Below are 23833 nucleotides of genomic sequence, written 5' to 3' on the forward strand. Positions count from 1 at the left end.
GAGCTGGGGAAGCAGGAAGAGAAGAGGAAGAAACAGCCGCCGCCTCAACTGAGCGCTCAGCAGATGGCTGACTTGGACACAGAGGCACGGCGAAGGGTCACTGGGACAGAGGATTGACTGGATGCAGATCAGGGCTCCTGAGAGGGTCCAGGTCTGTCGCCAGAGGGGAAAGAACTAAGAAAGCTCAGGATCCTTGCAGGAACATCAGCTGATGGTGGAGTTTATTGTAAAGAGACATTCGTGCTGGGATCCCTCCATGCTAACTGACTGCCCTCTTGACGTGCAGGGCCAGTGGGTCTACAGGAGTAATTTTCATCGCCAAGACACCTTAAAGTCGACCCACACAACCATTGGTTGATATTAAAGTACTCCCTCCTGAATACCATGCTGGCAGCTGTCAAACTTATATCCGTCTATATGAGACGACAGCGTCCTCTTTAGAAAGTCATTTACTACACATTTCCCTTGACCTTTGCTTCTCTGTATTCTAGACATGTGTCATGTCATCTGGTGAATATAGCAGGGCTCCAGTTTTCATTAATTTATTTAATTCTGTCGATCAGAATTTAGACTCTCCCCTACTCAAGATATCTCCTGCTGGGCTTCGATGAATGGACATGCTTAAAATAGTATTCAAGATCGTTTGTTCTCTTCACATTACAAGTGTTTAACACAGATTATTCCCCAAATCATATCTTAACCTCACAGCTTGCTGACCTTTCAAAACACTAATCATTCTCAGTGGATGTAAATTTAAAATCCATGAAGGAATGCTGCATTCCACTTCACTCGCGGATCATTTAGGGCAAAATAGAATACTTGTATCAGCCAAAAGATAAATTAGCACTGTCTAAAGGAAATTTTTAATGTAAAAATATCTAGAACAGTTTTGTGAAATTAAATTCTTGACAAGCACATTCAAAGCAGCAGCAAAGATTCCATCACTCCCATGGGCCTCTTTGCTGCCGAGCTCTTTAGGACTCTTTTGGAATGAGAGCCCCTTAGTCCTAATTAGATCATGTTGTGTATATGCAACAAGAAAGAACTGTATTTGTAAACCTCATGACTCTGTGTGTTTATGTGCCCTCAGTTATGTCTGACTCATTGCAACCCCTTGGACTGTAGCCTGCCAGGATCCTCTGACCATGGGATTCTCCAGGCAAGAATACTAGAGTTAGTTGCCACTTCCTTCTCCAGAGGATCTTCTCTAGCTAGGGATTGAATCTGCATCTCCTGCACTGGCAGGCAGAATCTTTATCACTAGCGCCACCTGCATGACTGAACACCCCTAAAGCAAATGAGCTCAGTAATGGTGCTGCAGTTCCATGTCCCGTTCTAACTGTTGCTTCCTGACCTGCATACAGATTTCTCAAGAGGCGGGTCCGGTGGTCTGGTATTCCAATCTCTTTCAGAATTTTCCAGTTTATTGTGATCCACACAGTCAAGGCTTTGGCATAGTCAATAAAGCAGAAATAGATGTTTTTCTGGAACTCTCTTGCTTTTTCCATGATCCAGTGGATGTTGGCAATTTGATCTCTGGTTCCTCTGCCTTTTCTAAAACCACCTTGAACATCAGGGAGTTCACGGTTCACGTATTGCTGAAGCCTGGCTTGGAGAATTTTGAGCATTACTTTACTAGCGTGTGAGATGAGTGAAATTGGCTGGTAGTTTGAGCATTCTTTGGCATTGCCTTTCTTTGAGATTGGAATGAAAACTGACCTTTTTCAGTCCTGTGGCCATTGCTGAGTTTTCCAAATTGGCTGGCATATTGAGTGCAGCACTTTCACAGCATCATCTTTCAGGATTTGAAATAGCTCAACTGGAATTCCATCACCTCCACTAGCTTTGTTCGTAGTGATGCCTTCTAAGGCCCACTTGACTTCACATTCCAAGATGTCTGGCTCTAGATGAGTGATCACACCATCATGATTATCTGGGTCGTGAAGATCTTTTTTGTACAGTTCTTCTGTGTATTCTTGCCACCTCTTCTTAATATCTTCTGCTTCTGTTAGGTCCATACCATTTCTGTCCTTTATTGAGCCCATCTTTGCATGAAATGTTCCCTTGGTACCTCTAATTTTCTTGAGAGATCTCTAGTCTTTCCCATTCTGTTCTTTTCCTCTATTTCTTTGCATTGATCACTGAAGAAAGCTTTCTTATCTCTTCTTGCTATTCTTTGGAACTCTGCATTCAGATGCTTATATCTTTCCTTTTCGCCTTTGTTTTTCATTTCTCTTCCTTTCACAGCTATTTGTAAGGTCTCCCCAGAGAGTCATTTTGCTTTTTTGCATTTCTTTTCCATGGGGATGGTCTTGATCCCTGTCTCCTGTACAATGTCATGAACCTCATTCCATAGTTCATCAGGCACTCTATCTGTCAGATCTAGGCCCTTAAATCTATTTCTCACTTCCACTGTATAATCATAAGGGATTTGATTTAGGTCATACTTGAATGGTCTAGCGGTTTTCCCTACTTTCTTCAATGTAAGTCTGAATCTGGTAATAAGGAGCTCATGATCTGAGCCACAGTCAGCTCCTGGTCTTGTTTTTGCTGACTGTGTAGAGCTTCTCCATCTTTGGCTGCAAAGAATATAATCAATCTGATTTCGGTGTTGACCATCTGGTGATGTCCATGTGTAGAGTCTTCTCTTGTGTTGTTGGAAGAGGGTGTTTGCTATGACCAGTACATTTTCTTGGCACTGGTCTTTATTAGTCCTTGCCCTGCTTCATTCCGCATTCCAAGGCCAAATTTGCCTGTTACTCCAGCTGTTTCTTGACTTCCTACTTTTGCATTCCAGTCCCCTATAATGAAAAGGACATCTTTTGTGGGTGTTAGTTCTAAAAGGTCTTGTAGGTCTTCATAGAACTGTTCAGCTTCTTCACCATTACTGGTTGGGGCATAGACTTGGATAACTGTGATATTGAATGGTTTGCCTTGGAGACAAACAGAGATCATTCTGTCGTTTTTGAGATTGCATCCAAGTACTGCATTTTGGACTCTTCTGTTGACCATGATGGCTACTCCATTTCTTCTGAGGGATTCCTGCCTGCAGTAGTAGATATAATGGTCACCTGAGTTAAATTCACCCATTCCAGTCCATTTTAGTTCGCTGATTCCTAGAATGTCCACGTTCACTCTTGCCATCTCTTGTTTGACCACTTCCAATTTGCCTTGATTCATGGACCTGACATTCCAGGTTCCTATGCAATATTGCTCTTTACAGCACTGGACCTTGCTTCTATCACCAGTCACATCCACAGCTGGGTATTGTTTTTGCTTTGGCTCCATCCCTTCATTCTTTCTGGAGGTATTTCTCCACTGATCTCCAGTAGCGTGTTGGGCACCTACTGACCTGGGGAGTTCCTCTTTCAGTATCGTATCATTTTGCCTTTTCATACTGTTCATGGGGTTCTCAAGGCAAGAATACTGAAGTGGTTTGCCATTCCCTTCTCCAGTGGACCACATTCTGTCAGACGTCAGGGCCTGTATATTGTCACACTGCTTATTTAACTTATATGCAGAGTACATCATGAGAAACGCTGGACTGGAAGAAACACAAGCTGGAATCAAGATTGCTGGGAGAAATATCAATAACCTCAGATATGCAGATGACACCACCCTTATGGCAGAAAGTGAAGAGGAGCTAAAAAGCCTCTTGATGAACGTGAAAGTGGAGAGCGAAAAAGCTGGCTTAAAGCTCAACATTCAGAAAGTGAAGATCATGGCATCTGGTCCCATCACTTCATGGGAAATAGATGGGGAAACAGTGGAAACAGTGTCAGACTTTATTTGGGGGGGCTCCAAAATCACTGCAGATGGTGATTGTAGCCATGAAATTAATAGACGCTTACTCCTTGGAAGAAAAGTTATGACCAACCTAGATGGCATATTCAAAAGCAGAGACATTACTTTGCCAACAAAGGTCCATCTCATCAAGGCTATGGTTTTTCCTGTGGTCATGTATAGATGTGAGAGTTGGACTGTGAAGAAAGCTGAGCACTGAAGAATTGATGCTTTTGAACTGTGGTGTTGGAGAAGACTCTTGAGAGTCCCTTGGACTGCAAGGAGATCCAACCAGTCCATTCTGAAGGAGATCAGCCCTGGGATTTCTTTGGAAGGAATGATGCTAAAGCTGAGGCTCCAGTACTTTGGCCACCTCATGCAAAGAGTTGACTCACTGGAAAAGACTTTGATGCTGGGAGGAATTGGGGGCAGGAGGAGAAGGGGACGACAGAGGATAAGATGGCTGGATGGCATCACTGACTCGATGGACGTGAGTCTGAGTGAACTCCAGGAGATGGTGATGGACAGGGAGGCCTGGCGCGCTGCGATTCATGGGTCGCAAAGAGTCGGACATGACTGAGCGACTGAACTGAACTGAATGGTGCTGTTCCCTTAGCAACAGGTGCATAGTCGTCCCACCTCCTGCAAAGAAGCCCAAGGTGGTTCTGCAACCAGAGCTAATGAAGGCAGGACAGCCCCCAAAGACATTCATACCCTCATCTTCAGAAACCATGACTACACTATGTCATATGTGAAAAGTGATTCTGCTGGTGTGATTAGGTTAAGGTTCTTGAGATGGGGAGGTAAACTTGGCTTATCCATGTGGATTCAATAGGATCACAGAGGTCTCTGAAAGTGGACAAGCTTTCCCAGTTGTGGTCAGAGGAAGATGTGACTGTAACAACAAAAACCCAAGAGATGGTCCTCTGCTAGTTTTGAAGATAGAGGAAGGGACCATGAGACAAAGAGTGCAGGAGATCTCAAGAAGCTAGAAAAGGCAAGAAACAGATTCCCCACCCTCAACCCTTGTGCCTCTAGAAGGGACACAGCCCTGCCCATTGAATTTAGCCCAGCAGGACCCAAGTCAAGCTTCTAACCTGAGGAACTGGAAGATAACTAACATCTGCTATTCAAACTGTTAAGCCATGGTTATGAGACATTAACACTAAAGTGTAATCAGGAATAACTGGTATTTACTAAACTGTTCAGGACTTCCCAGGTGGTGCAGTGGTAAAGAGTCTGCCTGCTAATACAGGAGACACAAGAGACGCAGGTTCGATCCCTGGGTCAGGAAGATCCTCTGGAAGAGGAAATGGCAATCTACTTCAGTATTCTTGTCTGGGAAGTCCCACGGACAGAGGAGCCTGAAGGGCTACAGTCCATGGGGTTGCAAAGAGTCAGACATGACTGAGGAACTGAGCACGCATGTACACACACAACTGTTTAAACTTACTACCAAAAGTTTCTAAATGCTCAACAAATAATCATACTTCGTTAGCCTGAAATACAAGAAGGAATCCACAAATAATCAGTTAGTTTATCACAATAGGTGTCACACAGTAGGTATGGTATTCTCTGATTTGAACTGAGGTTTAAAATACAGAAATATATAAAGCACAGAAATTATAAAAGAACTTTTAAAATGCATCCATAGCTAATATTTTCCTGTCTGTTTAAGATGATGTTCTTGGAGATGATTTATAAAAAAGAGCATGTGTTATCTACAAAAACCTTCCACGATCCTAGCGTTTTTTTTACAGAAAGCTGCTGGTGTTAATTCTCCAAAATAGTTTTGAATATAGTCATAAAGCTTCAGACTGGGAACTATCTAATAAATCAGCTAATCACTTTAAATATGAAAGAACTGATTTCCCTGAGGTTTAGTTTTGGCATAAATGTCTCACTCTGTGGCTCCATCACTCTGATAAGCCATAAATGTGTGCTAATTTAAATAGCTGGTTTTAATTCCCAAGAATCCTTTCTATGCTTTAAAAATCATCAATAAAATATAGCTTCCTTGTCAGATTACCTCCTGAATTACTGAATTCAGATTTGCTATTATAAAGCATTAATCATGACAACAACTATCAGAGAAAAATAATTTCTCCTAATGTCCAAAGCCCTGTGAAGACAAATACAGATAACTAAAAGTATAAAGAAAATGGCAGACCAGAGGCTTATCTCGGTAGAATACTTTCCAACACACATGCAAAATTAAAGGAGTAGTGTCTGAAACTTCTAAAACCTGGCTTTCTATAGCTTTAAGTTTAATTGGGGGGAAAAAGAATTTCTACGTCAACATCTCTATCATTCTAGGTGGAAAGCCTGCATCCAGAGTCGTCTGTGGGGTCCTGGCTCCCACATGGGTTCGGGGGGCTCCATCTGGGACCCTTGCTCTCTGCTCCTCCTCTCCCCTTGGTGGGGGAGGTGCAGTCAGGGAGGTATCCTCAGCCTTCTGCTCAAGGAGCTTCCCCAGAGGGGACCCTCAGAGGGGTCCCCTGCACTCAAAGGCTCATCCATTACCTGCACAACTGTCGACCCCTCCACCCCCCTCACCAGACCCTCAGTCTCCGCACAGAAGCCCAGCATTGCCCCTCAAGGGAAATCGGTGCCCTTTCCTGGGTTCAAGAGTCTTACTGCCTGCTAGGAACCCCTAATGACAGGTGTAGAGGCTCCTCTGCAAGACAGATTGAGAACACAGATAATCTGGAGACGCCTTAGCAAGCTCTCTAGAGAAGTAAAAGTTTAGCATGATGTTTGCTTTCACAGTGTTGAAGAATGGTTTTCAATACACATAAATGACAATGTTTATTATCAAGAAACTTTAGTAGATTTTTTTAAAAGACTTTTTTGGATTTTAATACTGAAAGATGACCATCCATGACAGGACATACACAAAAAAGGATAATTAATATATTAAGTATCATCTAAATTAAATGACCTAGATATAAGACATGAAACCATAAAACTCCTAGAAGAAAACATAAGCCAAACATTCTCAGACATAAATTAGGGCAACATTTTCTTAGGTCAGTCTCCCAAGGTAAAACAAATAAAAGCAGAACTAAACAAATGGGACCTAATCAAACTTCTAAGCTTTTGCAAAGGAAATTCATCAACAAAACAAAAAAAGCAACCTACAGAATGGGAGAAAATATTTGCAAATGATGTGACCAACAAGGCATTAATATCCATAATATACAAAGAGTTCATACAACTCAATATCAAAATGAAAAACAAACAACCCAGTCAAAAAATGTACAGAAGATCTAAACAGACATTTCTCTAAAGAAGACACACAGAGGGCCAACAAGCAATAAAAAGATACTCACATCACTGATAACTAGAGAAATGCAAATCAAAACTAGTGAAATACCACCTTACACCAGTCAGAATGGCCATAATCAAAAAATCTACAAATAAATCCTGGAGAGGGTGTGGAGAAAAGGGAAACTTCCTACACTGTTGGCAAGAATGTGAAGTGGTAAAACCAGTATGGAAAAGAGCACTGAGTTTCCTTAAAAAACTAAAAACAGATATGATTTAGCAATTCCACTCCTGGTGATATATCCATAAAAGATGAAGACTCTTAATTCAAAAATATACATGGATTCTAATGTTCACTGCAGTACTGTTTACAATAGCCAAGACATGGAAGTAACTCAAGCGCCCATCAGCAGGTGACTGGCTTAAGATGTGGTAGACATATAATGGAATATTACTCAGCCATAAGAAAGAATGAAATATTGTCATTTGCAGCAACATGGATGGACCCAGAGATTATCACACTAAGGGAAGTGAGTCAGACAGAGAGAGACATATACCATACAATATCACTTATATGTGGAATCTAAAAATTAATACTAATGAATCTATACACAAAACAGAAACAGACTCACAAATATAGAAAATAAACGTACAGTTACCAAAGGGGAAAAGGGGACGGGATAAATTAGGAGTATGGGTTTAACAGCTACACACTATTATACATAAAATAGATAAACAGCAAGGATTTACTGTATAGCACAGGGGAACTACATTCAATATCTTACAATAACCTATAAAGGAAAAAAAATCTGAAAAAATATGTGTATACCTGAATTATTTTGCTGTACACCTGAAACTAACACCAAATTGTAAATCAACTATACTTCAATACAAAATAATTTTTTTTTAATTTTAAATAAATGGATACATACATTCATAAAGGAATTCTACATGGCCCATACAAACTGTCTTTATAAGACAGGCTTTATGAACATGGCCCTTGCCCTACTGATGTGCTTTATACAGTTTCATCCACTATATCATCTACTGATTGACTCCAGGAAGAAATGCATGATTTTCCTTTGTGACAATGCATACCTACACAGACCATCACTCATCCACCCAGAAGTGACAGAACGCCAGAGGGAAGGTTTGGTGACTTAACCCATTAAATTCAAAGATTAGTTCACTTGCAAACCAGCATCAAGAGAAAACAGATTACCTGAAAGCACATACTGAGAACAACTTGCTACAGAGAAGCCCTTCTGTTGTAGTGCATGCAGATGCTTCAATTATTGATGTTCCCTCCCCCCAAAAGTTCATTAGTTGGAAAAAATTCCCCTGCTTCTTCTCCAGCGACAGTTTCTCAGCTTGATGAAAATGAGGCTATTTAGGTTAAAAAATCCCAAATGCCTAAATATCTCGTTGTGTCCTTAAAAGCCATAAATGCCATCAAAAGATAGGAATCTTCTAAATTAAAAGCAATTTGGTTTTCACTTTTCTGATGTTGATATTGCATTCTCAGGTAGAGGATTACCTTGGTGGAAGTGAACAGATCTCTCACAACGCTCAAACATTGCAGACATTAGTTCTGCTGACATAATTATTTTGCAAGAGAGTACCTCTGTCTGTATACCCAGGAAGTGGACCAGTTCCTCTAACAGGAGACTGCAGGGACAATGCTCAAGGCGCGTCCCTGAATCTTTCAGAATCACTTAATGAACCACATCCCTTAGCACAGCAACTACTCCCTGGAAGTAGTCTGGCACTTTTGGAAACTGTTAATTTTTCTTCAGGCCATCTAGCTAATTAATACTTGAGGATTTCAGGAATTCATGACTTCAGTAGACTAAACAATAGCTCCTATGGGCTGGATTGGACTTGATTATATGCCTTTTTTAAAAGATGCTGAACTTTAGTGAGAGATAAGGCATTGCATTAAAAATGTTTTAAAAAACCAAATGCCCTGGGCTATGCTGGGAGAAAATAGAGTAGGGAGAAAAATATAAAATTAGGCAAGTAAGGAAGACAATGGGTTTTGAAGGCGCCAGCTGTTTGGATGAGGCCTGAGGAAGAATTCTCCCGGCAGAGGGAGCAGTTCTTCAGACAGTGCGGTCTACACTGCGTGCTCTGTTCAGCTGAGCAGACAAGTGCAGACAGTGAGAGGCCTGGAACGGTACTCGACAGAAAGGACACGGGGTGCTCTGCTAGCAGGCTCTCCTCAGGTCGGTTTCAGCTGGGTTAGAGAGGGTTTCAAGACTGAACATGGGCTTCCCAGGTGGCACTACTAGTAAAGATCTCGCCTGCCAGCAGGTTAGCTGTAGGAGACACAGGTTCCATCCCTGGGTCAGGAAGATCCCCTTGAGGAGGCCACGGCAACCCACTCTAGTATTCTTGCCTGGAGAATCCCACGGTCAGAGGAGTCAGATGGGCTACAGCCCATATGGTCGCAGAGTCAAACACGACTGAAGCCACTTAGCAGCAGCAGCAGCCCCAGCAAAGACTAACAACAAGAAAAGTGACGATAGGCAGCTAGCCACTGCTGTCTCTATTAGCAAATAATACTAACCGAGACAAGTTTTCTCTTGAGGGTCTCTAGCACAGTCAGTAATTTTTTTTTAAACATAGTATTATAGCTGAGAGTTTCCAAAAGAACCAAAAATGTGATCTTATTGCATGACTATGTCAAAATAATTTAGCTCAGCCAGTCCCCAAGGACACAAAGAGCATATAGACACTTTGATTTTAGCAGTTACTCTTCCCATCCCATTTTTAAGCAAGATTCCAGCTTTCTCTGAGTTTTAATAGCTACAGAGAAGGGGCAATGGTAAAGTAAAAAGAGCACATGCTTTAGAATTTGTAGATGTGGGTTCAAATCCTGGATCCACTACTAACTAGTTAGGTTTGTGCTGTGCTCAGTAGCTCAGTAGTATCCAACTCTCTGCAGTCCATGGACAGTAGCCCGCCAGGCTCCACTGTCCATGGAATTTTCCAGGCAAGAATACTGGAATGGGTTTCCATTTCCTCCTCCACGGAATCTTCCCAACCCAGGGACTGAACCTGCATCTCTTGTGTCTCCTGCATTGACAGGTGGATTCTTTACCACTGAGCCCCTGGGAAGCCAAGTTGGGTTTACCCTCAGTCAATCAAATGGCCCCTCAAAGCTTCATCATCTGTAACACAGAGGTCAATGTCAATGATAGAGACTGAGCATTCAGTAAGTTATTTTGTGGTGATTTGCAAAGAAATGCCCCGTTTGTTGTAAAATCACTACTAAGAATTAAAGTGTTTATTTTTCAATATAATTTTCTGTTCACATATAAATATGTATGAGTTCACAGTTTCTGCTTTCCTTTTGTTGTTATTTTTAAGACAGAAAGTAAGTGACTAAATCTCTTTTGTTTAACAAGCAGCCTGCAGAAAAGATTAAACTATTTCTGGAAATACATGGAGGAAAATCTCCATTATAATACTAGGACAATAGGCAATTTGAGGAATGGTTTCCTTTATCCCATTAAAAGTGGTAAAAATACAAATCCTCAAAAGCCCCTCAAATAATTCAATTTTCATTCTTTGAGCATCTTGCTGGCATCTGTATACACACAACAGATCTCATCCTTCTTCTAAACATTAGGCTATGTTCGCCAGCTGGGAAAACAGCAACGGCGCTAGTGTCAGTTCCAGAGAAGTATAAGCCACAGGATGACACTGCAGACTGGACCACTAAATATAAAACAAGTCTGACAACAGGAGAGCAACGAGAAGCTGCTTCCTGGTAAAACTGAAATCAACTAAGATAAACACACAATTGGTACAATGATTACTATAAATACTAAATTACTAAAAAAAATTTTAATTTGGGGGTCTGAAGTTTTTTAATTTGTTGACTTAATCTGCTTTTCTTTTCCTAGAATTAAATGCCTCAACTGTGAAATGAGAGAATCTAAAACAATTTACATTAGTGTGAAAATAGAGCTGCAGGGTAGAGACAACAACATAATAAATCACAACCTCTCTCTTAGAAAAAAAAAAAAAAGTGTTTCAAAAAACCCCCTGCTGTTAGGGCCAGGTAGTGGCCAGATTTATTTCTAGAATTCCAGTGTTGCATAACCAGAGTGTATTTCAATGAAGCTGAACATCAAGTTGCGTAACTGTCAAATTAGTGTATTGTACCTTGCTTTTTCAGCAAAAAACATAATGTGACTTGCGGTGACAGCAAAAAAAAAAAAAAAAGAAATTTAGAGCAGTGTATTTTGCTGTTAACAGAAAACAAATTCTATTTTAAACGTCACTCAGGTAGAAGATGACAAATTTTCAATATTGTGTACCAAAACTAAGCATTGTAATTGGTCTTCAAAAAACCTCAATACTGGGATTTCCCTGGTGGTCCAGTGGCTAAGACTCCATGATTCCAATGCAGGGGGCCTGGATTTGATCCCTAGTCAGGGAACTGGATCCTGCCTGCCGCAACTAAGATCTGGCAAAGCCAAATAAATAAATAAACAAATATTTTTGAAAACCTTCAATGCTTGTTTGTCAATTTTAAAAACTATTTTCAATTGTTTTCATTGTTGGAGGGGAAGAAAAGCTTACTTAACAAATATTCAATGCTTATGGAACTTTAAAAGTTCATTAGATGAGAATTATCATATTTACATGTTTATTTCTCATAAGAATAGCACAAATGTTGTTTGACATTCAACTATATTTTACAGAAAATTTAACAACAGCTGCCTGCTTGTGCAGAAATCAATACAATATGTATGGAACATATATTGCAGGGAAAAAGTATCAGAATTTGTCAACTGAAATTTAAAGCATCAGAGAATTAGTTGAATATTAAAAAGCTGTTATCTAAAATCTACTGATGTATTTAAAAACCATAATGAGGGATATTCATCTTGGAGCAAATGTACAACCTCCACTAAAACATGATTGCAACAGAAGAGTATAAATGCCATCATTAAAAGATCAAACCAACCTGGGAAAACTCAAGCAAAGAGTTATACAAGTCAACTAAGAAGCATCATTTATCTTCTCGTTCACAGGGAATGTTAACAAATCAGAAGTTGCTTTGCTTAAAGCTTTTTTAAAAAACTGAATAAAAAAGACAAGAGCTTTGATATACGTCTCTGAGAATCCTCGCTGACACTGATGAAGTCTACAGGATAGCATGTGACGCTGTCAATAGTGATACTATTGTCATATATTTAACCTAATAAACCTAAACCAACTACAGCTGTCTCCATAAAAATGTCACTAACAAGTACTTCATTATAAAATAAAACTAAAGTGTGGTGACAATTACCATGACTCGGGGCGTGGGGTCAGGGGCGGCGGGGAGGGTCACACTATCCACAGGCTTCTGTTCTTCATCAGCTTGTTCCAAGAACACACAAAAATGTGGTTTAGACCACATTTCTGGGTAATCGCTGGACACGCTGAAAACTGACTTTTCTGTCTGCAGATAGACAAGCCATGAAGAGCGCTGTGGATGGAGGGGTGATACACTAGTAGCTGATGCCCTGTGGGGGGACGTGGGGGCCACACCACCATCCATGTGGACGTGAGAGGAGCCCTTTGTTACTGTCTTAACTCTCTTTGGGCTTAAACATGACAGAAGTAAGGATCAAAGGCAGAATGACGGAAGAGGAATACCTCTGCCCCCATCAAGCCCCTCGTCCCGCCCCACAGTTTTTAGCCTGCTGGGACCTATTAAACACTACAGTTTACAAGCTCAGTTAGCGTAACATCCAAGTCCAAGTTTAGTCCCACCAATCCTCCCAGAGTGGACAAATGCCTTCAAAAATCCCTGTGTGGAAACCATGGACAACAAAAGTGACCCCGAAGAGGTTCTGTCCCCACAGCCAGCAGTGCATCAGGCCAGGCTCACAGCGACCTGGAGGAAAGCCAACCATTCAACAAAGACTAAGAGAATCCCTTCTTGTTTGAAAGGTACTCCAAGAGCCAAAGCCTTTGAGTGTGTGGATCACAATAAACTGTGGAAAATTCTGAAAGAGATGGGAATACCAGACCACCTGACCTGTCTCTTGAAAAACTTGTATGCAGGTCAGGAAGCAACAATTAGAACTGGATATGGAACAACAGATTGGTTCCAAATAGGAAAAAGATTACATCAAGGCTATGTATTGTCACCCTGCTTATTTAACTTATATGCAGGGTACATCATGAGAAACGCTGGGCTGGAAGAACCACAAGCTGGAATCAAGATTGCCAGGAGAAATATCAATAGCCTCAGATATGCAAATGACGCCACCCTTATGGCAGAAAGTAAAGAGGAACTAAAGAGCCTTTTGATGAAAGAGGAGAGTGAAAAAGTTGGCTTAAAGCTCAACATTCAGAAAACGAAGATCATGGCATCCAGTCTCATCACTTCATGGCAAATAGATGGGAAAACAGTGGAAATAGTGGCAGACTTTATTTTTCTGGGCTCCAAAATCACTGCAGATGGTGATTACAGCCATGAAATTAATAGACGCTTACTCCTTGGAAGGAAAGTTTTGACCAACCTAGATAGCATATTCAAAAGCAGAGACATTACTTTGCCAGTAAAGGTCCTAGTCAAGGCTATGGTTTTTCCAGTAGTCATGTATGGATGTGAGAGTTGGACTGTGAAGAAAGCTGAGCACTGAAGAATTGATGCTTTTGAACTGTGGTGTTGGAGAAGACTCTTGAGAGTCCCTTGGACTGCAAGGAGATCCAACCAGTCCATCGTAAAGGAGATCAGTCTTGGGTGTTCATTGGAAGGTCTGATGTTGAAGCTGAAATTCTAATACTTTGACCACCTGATGTGAAGAGCTGACTCATTTGAAAAGACCCTGATGCTGGGAAAGATTGAGGGCAGGAGGAGAAGGGGACGACAGAGGATGAGATGGTTGGATGGCATCACTGACTCAATGGACATGAGTTTGGGTGGGCTCTGGGAGTTAGTCTTGGACAGGGAAGCCTGACGTGCTGCAGCTCATGGGGTCGCAAAGAGTTGGACACAACTGAGCAACTGAACTGAACTGAACTGAACTCCAAGAGCATCTATCCAGATATGTGCCTTATTTACATAATTTTGTGGCCATAAACAAGATGGAGTGGGTAGCCATTCCCAACCCAGGGACTGAACCTGGGTCGCCTGCATTGCAGGCAGATTCTTTACCACCTGAGCCACCAGGGAAGCCCATAAACAAGGCATGCTTCTGTTAAAAACTCATAATAAATTTACACTTAAAATTCAAGGGACAGAGTTTCCCAGTTTTAGAATCTTTCAAATTAAGAGCTTCAGTGGGCTTTCAACTCACTTTTGGGACTATAAGCATGCAACACTATTCATTAGCTTCCAGGAAAAACTGATTGTCATCACAGAAGATGAAAATTCAGTAGCTGACTGTATAACTGATGGGTGATGCTGGTAAAGGAGTATCAGGGTTTAGTAAGTTTGGCCAACAATCATTCCCTTCAGACCAGGGTGATGGACTGTCCTAGTGTGCCTGGAGTTGAACTGGTCACAGCACTTAAGTCCTATATCTGAGGGACCCTTCAGTCCAAGACAAACCAGGAGGGTTGGTCGCCCAAGCATGACAACCACTAAAACTAAACCTTAAAAGAAGACTTCAGATAATAAGCAACACAACGCTCTGAATCAAGGCTTCAAAAAAGAATCGTGCATGTTAATAGTTTAATGAGAGCAAACTAGTTTTTAACTGTTAAAATAAACATTATTAACTTCATTTTTATATTGTACTTTTTGTTTATTTTTTAGTCTATGGCTTTAAGGTACAAAATACAGTTTGTATAAAAGTAGATCACATTAACTTTGAGTAAACAAATAATCCGTGTATGTCCAGACATGTGGCTGAAGTTTCTTTACTGACCTGCTGAGCAAACCAACAAGTCTGAAGATAACTGTTTCAGGCTGCCATTTGCTTATAAAGTCATACAGAACTGACTATGATAGATTCCTTGAGATGCCTTAGTCTATACACATAATTTACTCTGAGTTCTTATGATTCAAGGTAAAAATAGAGAAACATTAAACCTAGATAGTATATTCAAAAGCAGAGACATTACTTTGCCAACAAAGGTCCGTCTAGTCAAGGCTATGGTTTTTCCTGTGGTCATGTATGGATGTGAGAGTTGGACTGTGACGAAGGCTGAGCGCCGAAGAATTGATGCTTTTGAACTGTGGTGTTGGAGAAGACTCTTGAGAGCCCCTTGGACTGCAAGGAGATCCAACCTGTCCATTCTGAAGGAGATCAACCCTGGGATTTCTTTGGAAGGAATGATGCTAAAGCTGAAACTCCAATACTTTGGCCACCTCATGCGAAGAGTTGACTCACTGGAAAAGACTCTGATGCTGGGAGGGATTGGAGGCAGGAGGAGAAGGGGACGACAGAGGATGAGATGGATGGATGGCATCACTGACTCAATGGACGTGAGTCTGAGTGAACTCCGGGAGTTGGTGATGGACAGGGAGGCCTGGCGTGCTGTGATTCATGGGGTCGCAAAGAGTTGGACATGACTGAGTGACTGAACTGAACTGAACTGAACTGAACTGAACTGAAAGATAGTGAAAATTCTCTTCCCCTGCCCCATCCTCCCCCATCTGGCTAACGCATAATACCTCCACCTAAATAATCATTTTTACTAGATTCTGACATATCCTTGCAAAGTTTTCTTTATAAAAATGTAAGAAAATGAATTTATTCTCTTATTGTTGTGCACAAAGATGGCACTGTTTTCTTTCTTTTCACTTAAAATACCTTGGAGGTCTGTATCAGGTTGTAAGAGCATATGCCTTCTATTTGCAGTTACATAGTATCACACTGAATGGATATTCCATGATTTATTTAACTGATTCCACACTTATGGATGTCTAGGTTGTCTCCAATTTGTTTTCCAACCACATAAAGCTGCAGTGGAAAAAAACAGCACTCGGGGCGTTTTGCACACATGCCAGGATGCATACAAAAGACTTTCCAGAAGTAGACCAGTTGGGTCCAAGGAGACTGAAGGCATGGATGCCAGGTTCAAGAACGGTACTTGGGTGCCCCACAGATTTCATGCCCAAAGTTATGTTGGATGTCTTTGTGTGAGTAATATAGCTACATCCTTACAAAACATGCTACAACCCAGTGCTCCTCAAACTGTAACACGCATGTAAATCACCTGTTCAGTTCAGTTCAGTCGCTCAGTCGAGTCTGACCCTTTGTGACCCCAAGGACTACAGCACGCCAGGTTTCCCTGTCCATCACCATCTCCTGGAACTTACTCAAACTCATGTCCATTTAGTCAGTGATGCCATCCAACCATCTCATCCTCTGAGCTTGAATCACTTGAGGAGCTTGTTAACTTGCAGATTTGGATTCCATGGATCTTGGAAGAGCCTAAGAGCAGGAGTTTCCAACAAGCCCCCCGATGAAGCCACTGCCGAAGGTCTGTGGACCACACAAGGCACTGCAAGGCCACAGCCATGAGGCAGAGGGTAGGGTGGGAGTGGGGAGTCAGCAATCCAGTCGTATCGACCTCTGCTCCACTACAAACGTGAAATGATGCACTGTATCAGGTACGATTTTCTATGGCAGCTCCTCACCTCAACTCTATCCCTCTCTACCCAGTCATTGCACAGGAAATTTACATAATTCAAAACAACACAAGTCTCTTCTCATAAAGGTTCTACAGTGAAACTGAAATGGTAACAAGAAACAGGGCTGATTATGTGAGCACAGCAGCTACTGAAGCATTTGTATAATCACTGTATCATTCAAACATAAAAAGAAATACATAATATGCTGTCTGTCACTCAGTGAGTGGATGAGAATGTTTGGTTCACACTTTTTTTCTTGCTATTGAAATGCTGCCTAGATAGATAGAAGCCTATTCCTCACAAAAATAACATTACCTTTGTTCAAAGCTAAATTACTCAAAGTCCTCGTGTGTGTGTGTGTGTGTGTGTGTGTGTGTGTGTGTGTGTGTGTGTGTGTGTTTTAGGATGGAACAAGGTTATATATGCTGGCTCATTAGAAAATGCCCTGATGCTGGCAAAGACTGAAGGCAGGAGGAGAACGGGACGACAGAGGATAAGATGGTTGGCTGGCATCACCAGCTCAATGGATTTGAGTTTGAGCAAGCTCCAGGAGTTGGTGATGGACAGGGAAGCCTGGTGTGCTGCAGTCCATGGGGTCGCAAAGAATCGGACATGACTGAGTGATTGAACTGAACTGAAGATTATAGATGTGTAGATAGATGCATTAAAGATCATGATTTTGTATTACAGAAAAAAAATTTACATTTCCTTATGATACACTGACCTCGTTTCTAGAACAGTTTTGCAAATAAAAAATGATATAACATCATATGACAGAGCAGGAAAAATGCTGGGTTGGGGGTCAGGTAACCTAAGGCTGAATCCTAACCTTACAAAGAGCTGAGTAACTGGAAACAAGTGACATGTATTCTCTGGGCCTGATTTCTTTTTGTCTGAAAAATAAAGGTATTGGACTAAATGTTCTCCAAAGCTCCTGCTTGCTTTAACATTCTTTGCTTCTGTAGAGACTAATTAATTATCTCATAAAGGTTACAAATCCACACTGCTATTATGAATAGAGTTAATTTTTTTTTAAGGGAAAAATGAGCACTTTTCCTTATCCTCCCTACCAGCACACTTCAGGAAATTAGGATGAATTGAGAGAAACAAAACCATCACTGTGCCTTCTTAGGTTTCCAACTTTAGTTCTGAAAACTGAAAATAAAAGCTTTGGCGGGGGGGTGGGGGGGACCCACTGCTCTGAACAAGGGGAGATAATAGTTTAAGGAACATAAAATGAGTCTCTTGCTATGGTACATTTCCATTAGCCAACTTAAAATCCGTGGTTTTGGAAGCCAGGATTATGAGGTTGGAAAACAACCCAAAAGGCTGGCCATTCTGTTCCCTCCTGACAGCCCCAGATGCATTATATACTTTTAGGACACACTGCAGTGATGTTTTGCAATTAATCACTGCCTAGAGTTCCCTGTCCAAGAATTCCAATCAAGGAAGTGAAACTGAAGGACTTTCACCCATTAATGTGCGTCTGGCAGTTTCGGGCCGTAAGCCCGGAGCCGTCAGATGATGCCCTTCCTTTCGCTCACTGTCAGACAAGTCCTTGATCACAGGATGTCCAAGTATCCTGCCATCATCTCTCTTTCATAAGAATGAAGGGCGGTACCAACTGCTTTCCAGAACTACAGAAAATGCTAAAATCCTATGCAGCATCTCCAGTAATAGACTACTCTTTGAATTTCACCCGCTGTGTCAAGTCTGCTTTTCAAAATTCCCTTTTGCTCTGATCCCAAGTGGGACACAGACTGAAGATAACTTAGATTAACCTTTCAGACAAAAATACAGGCAGGACAGCTTCCCATTGCTCTACTGGAACTGAGATGCAGACGCAGAGGCAAAAACGCCCTCATTTTGTCCAAATATCCTGAATGGAATATCTTCTTCTATTTGTATTCATCATGATTTTTATTTTCTGTATTCCATGATTGACATGTGAGGGCCATGTGGACAGGGGAGGGACTGTCCCTCTCAGCGTGAGCCAATCCCTGGAGATAGCAAACAGCCTGCCGGGGTCACATCTCTGACATGCAAGCCAAGCACTCCTGAGTCGATAGCTCACTCCCTCTCCTTACCAGCTCCTGCAGTCTGGGACACTATCCGCTTGCCCTAAACCAACCCCAGGGCCAGGTACTGGACAATCAGAGACAGCCTTTGTAGCCAGAGACCACTGGAATTATCCAGCCTAGCCGATCTTGAACCTGCTCAGCTTGCTGACCTTGCTTCCCCATTCATATCCCAGAAAACCAAACAAAGGCCCCTGCCTGAGTTTTTCCCTTCCCACTACTCCCCTCTGCCCGACTCTGGGGCCTCCCCACAGGGTCCTGCCCCTGTGAAGGGACCCCTACTCTTGGGAAATGTGAATCACAAACTATCTTTTCAATGGAAGTCGGCTCCATATGTTTACATAGCTATACCTGAACAAAAACAAAATCTCAGGTATACTTTAAAACAACATCTGCTAACACACTAAAAAAGGGAGAAAAAATCGAAACTGCTTTTATTAACATCTCCTTTCTATGGTTCCTCCACATGTAAATGGATTCCACTGGCTGATGCAAACTGGTATCAAGTCATATACAGGGCATGAAGCCAATATATGGAGGAACAAAATGATTTTTTAAAAAATTGATGCAATTGAAAAGTAAGAACTTAAAATAACCCTATTCTAAACACTTTTTCATTATTTAAGGACATGATAAAAAAAATTTCTCTGCCCTTGCTGCAGCCAGCCATGCCTCCCTCCTGTCAGTATGTCGGGTCCAGCACTCACAACATCAAGTTCAACTTCCTCTATTCTTCAGTCAAGACCCCATGAGCCTGGCCACCCACATGCACTTCGCTCATCTTACTTGCTCACTGTGTACCAACACTGAGCCTAACTGAAATTAAAAAGCCCTTAAAAATCTTCTAGGGCTTCCCTGGTTGGCTCAGACAGTAAAGAATCTGCCAGCAATGCAGGACAGCAGGTTCAATCCCTGTGTCAGGAAGAGCCTCTGATGAAGAAAATTGACAACCCACTCCAGCATTCTTGCCTGGAGAATCCCATGGACAGAGCAGACTGGTCGGCTACAGTCCATGGGGTCACAAAGAGTCAGACATGACTGAGCAACAAACACTAACTTAAAGTCCTCTACAACTTTCGTTCTAGAGACAAAGAAACTGAGCCCTGGTCTAGGAAAGGGCTTGACCTTGGTCACAGAGCCAGTTACCATCTGAGCCAAAGACCAAAATCTAAATATCCTGACCCCCATCCCAAGACGCATTTATAAAACTGCCGACAGAAGTATCCGCCAATCAGACAAGTCATTACAGCCATTCCGATCCCACCAGACGTCACAGGTGTCAGACTCGCCTCCAGCCCCACACCCTGGATCCCACTGCTTCTTTGGCCAGACAGTCTCAGCTGTGACCTTTCAACTTCCTTCTCTCTCAAGGTTAGCTGTTTATGGAAGAGCCAGACTTGAAGCTAGCAAATTTCATTCCCTCATTGTACATTTTACCAGGTTGGATTTAAGTGCCATTTGTTGTAACAATGTTACATATGCATTAGATATTTTTATTTCTAAATAAACTAAATAAAGCATTACATATGGACACCTTAGGCCCTCTTCACCCCCCAAGGTCGAGCTCTGACCCCCAGGGATTCTCTCTTTTTCTGAAGGCTACATGTACCCTGGATTCAAGTCACATACGTTGTTCAACATAAGTGAGCTCTCTTTAATTCAGTAATACTCTGAGATGCATAAGAATAAATAATGCCTCGTATTTCTACTTCTCAAAGTTCATAATTCACTGATTAGATCAGAGTCACAGATTCTTAGAGCTGCAGAGGGAGAGGAAGAACAGGAACTAACATTTATTCAGTATCAGATATTTTATATCCACAGTTAGACGACACATATTTTATTCTTGTATAGTCAAATAAAATTTCCTGTTTTCATTTGAGAAACTTGCATTTTTATGAAGGGAATTTGAAATTTTACAGCCTACATATGCTTTGGGGTTTTATGCCCAGAACACCCACATACATGCCAAACATCCATAAAATCACTTTGAAAAAAATGCTTAGCTTCCCCAGTTATCATGTAGCTACACTTTGCCAGTCAGTCCCTGGGTGGTGGGTGGCAAAGGCTACCAGAGGTACCCACGTGACACCCACCTCTGTGTGGGATGTTATGAAAAGCCTCATATGAGAAGGAGTCTAAGAGGGCAGGGAAGCCCCCTCTTCGAGTCTGCAGCGGCACCACGGAGCCCAGATCGGCAGGCAAGTCATCCGCAAGAGACACAAATGCTGCCCAAGGACAAGAGGCACTCTCCTGGACTGTGTCAGACAGAGTACCACCTGGGGTGACCTCTTCCAAGAACGATATGAAAGGCTTACCAGAATTTTTAAAGCACGAACTCTTTAAGACAAGAATTCTACTGGTGAGAGTTCACCTGTGAGTCAATTGCAAAATTATACTAAGATATGGGAATAAGAACACTGGGTGTAACTGGGTGTGTGATGACCAAAAATAAAAGCCACCTAAATGTGTGCTGTGGGGGCGCCGTTTAAGTGAGTTACAGTATATCACAGAGTGGAAGGCTACGCACCACCGGAAGCAATGGGATGGTCTGCACCTCTAAGACGTGAGCGCAGAAATGCCAAATTCAGAACAACAGTTGCCTGTGTATACATGTGTGAAGAAAGTGTATATGTGTACATGCATAAAGGATTTGGGTTTTTGACCTTTTTTGTTTTGGTTTTTTGTTTGTTGATTCCTTTATGAAAAGACTGGGGGTTTAACAGCAGTAGGGGGTACAATAAGAATTTTAATTTTAATACCTGTCTGTGCTATTTTATCTTTTTTAACTGGGTGTCTATACACGGAAGACTATAAATAGTTTTAAAATCCTACAATGAAATACATGGAAATATTAGTCTAGGAAGATGTTCACTGACAGATATTAATATCAGCATCTAAAAATTATTACATATCCAAGATATGTATGACATTACTGTCTCAAAAGCAGATGTTCAGAAAGCACCCAATTATCATTAGTTTGACGTTTTCGACGCTTAATCTGCCAGTGCTATTTTGCTTGGCTGGCTGGAAATGTCACTTTAGAGCCAGAAGGGTAACATTGAAAGTAAAGGATGCCACTGATATTTCAAACAAAATTCAGACACGACCTCAGTGACCGAATCTCCCTCCACAGTGAATGCAACAACAGAGGTGACCGTGCATCCTGTATTAAAATTTTTAACTTAAATAATGAAAAGGGACACAGGCAATGAGCTGCAAACAGATCGTGGAACGTGGAATTCACCCAAATGTACCCTATCTACTGATCTTCTTAACATCTCTTATGTGAAAGAAAAAGTTTGAGTCACTTTGTTGTGTTTGACTCTTTGCAACCCCATGGTCTGTACAGGCTCTTCTGTCCATGGAATTTTCCAGGCAAAACTACTGGAGTGGGTTGCCATTCCGTTCTCCAGGGAATTTTCCCCATCCGGGGATTGAACCCACGTCTCCTGCACTGGCAGGTGGATTCTTTACCATCTGAGCCACCTGGGAAGCCTGGTTTACCCAGAACATATTTCCTTTGGTCCTCCCTCTCATGAAACTTTGGGTTTTTGCTTAACTGACCTAACCAATATGGATTGGCTGCAGTTTACCTGTACAGATTCTACTCAGAAAGTCTGACTTTCTGAGAGTGTCAAGGCAGAGGTACTCTAGGTACTAGCTCCCCATCACACAAGGCATAGCCTGGTGGTCTGCAGCAGAGAAAGTAAAAAACTTCACCAATCCAGCTACTCATGACCAGTCTTTGTATATTAGTAAACAGTAGTAGACATATTTTAGTAAGTTAGTTGGAATTACTTTTTTGACAGAGCAGATTTACCTTTCTGGAGAACCAAAACTTAGTATTATATGAGTCCCACTGGAGCCATGATTCAAAAGGTTGTACAGTATGAATAATTTTAACTATAATTTACATGTAATTTTTTTTTAAGTCTAAGGACCCAAATCACCTGTAGTCCCCAGTGTTTTAGAATCTTATATCTGACTTCTTATTTGATATTTCCACCTGAATAGTGAGGCTTCACAAGTGGCACAGTGGTAGAGAATCTGATTGCCAATACAGGAGACGCAAGAGATGTGGGTTTGATTCCTGCATTGGGAAGATTCCCTGTAGTAGGAAATGGCAACCCCCTCCAGTATTCTTGCCTGGAGAATTCCATGGACAGAGGAGCCTGGTGGGCTACAGCCCACTGGGTCACAAAGAGTCAGACACGACTAAGTGACTGATCACCCACACATAGCCTGAACAGTGACCCTAAATACTACACACTGAGCACACGATTGCCCCTCCCATGAACTCCCAGTTCCTCTTGCTCTTCCCATTTGCACTAATGATGACAGTGGCTGCCCATCTGCCCATATCTGCTCCTACAGTTGTTCAGACTGTGCACTGCACAAGAGCACCGAGCCAAGGGGCTGGTGAAAATTGACATTCACCCTGGGCTCTGCATGTTACAGAGAAGAATTGACTGCTGGTTGGATCTGTTTATTTTACTTTAACCTTTGCTTCCCTTTGCTTTTGTGTACTGAAAGGATTCTGTCCAAACATAACCTGCCTTGGGGAACCTGCTTTTTTGCCTGAATGTTAAACCAAAGTGCCTTTGTTCAGGACCCTGTCCACCTGTGGGTGGCTACAGGAAGGAAGAAACAGACACCTTTCCTCCCTGAGGCTGACCATTCCAGGAGATATTTGCAAGATTAATGGCCTTTTTACCTTCTTACCTCCTCCCTTATCTTTGTTCCATAAAAGAACCTAGCGTCCAGACCTGGATAAGACGGTTATTTTGAGACATTAGTCTGCCATCTTCTCGGTCTGCCAGCTTTCCAAATGAAGTTGTATTCCTTGTCTCAACACTTTGCATTCAACTTATTGGCCCATAGTGAACTTGGATTCAGTAACATGTACACCGGCCATTCCTCCTGCCACAGAGTTTCTACCTGCCAGGATGAAAATGTGTCTTTTTCTAATTCAAACGAAAACACCTCTGGGCTAATGGCGGTCCTGACTCTGCCAGAGCCACCATCGCTTCGTCTTTCCCTTCCTTCCCCCGACATGCCCACCAGGTTGGGGTGTTGAATTTACTCAGCGTGTCTTGAATTCATTGTC

This window comes from Budorcas taxicolor, chromosome 22 (genome assembly GCF_023091745.1).
Source record: "Budorcas taxicolor isolate Tak-1 chromosome 22, Takin1.1, whole genome shotgun sequence".
In the NCBI taxonomy this organism is placed as follows: domain Eukaryota; kingdom Metazoa; phylum Chordata; class Mammalia; order Artiodactyla; family Bovidae; genus Budorcas; species Budorcas taxicolor.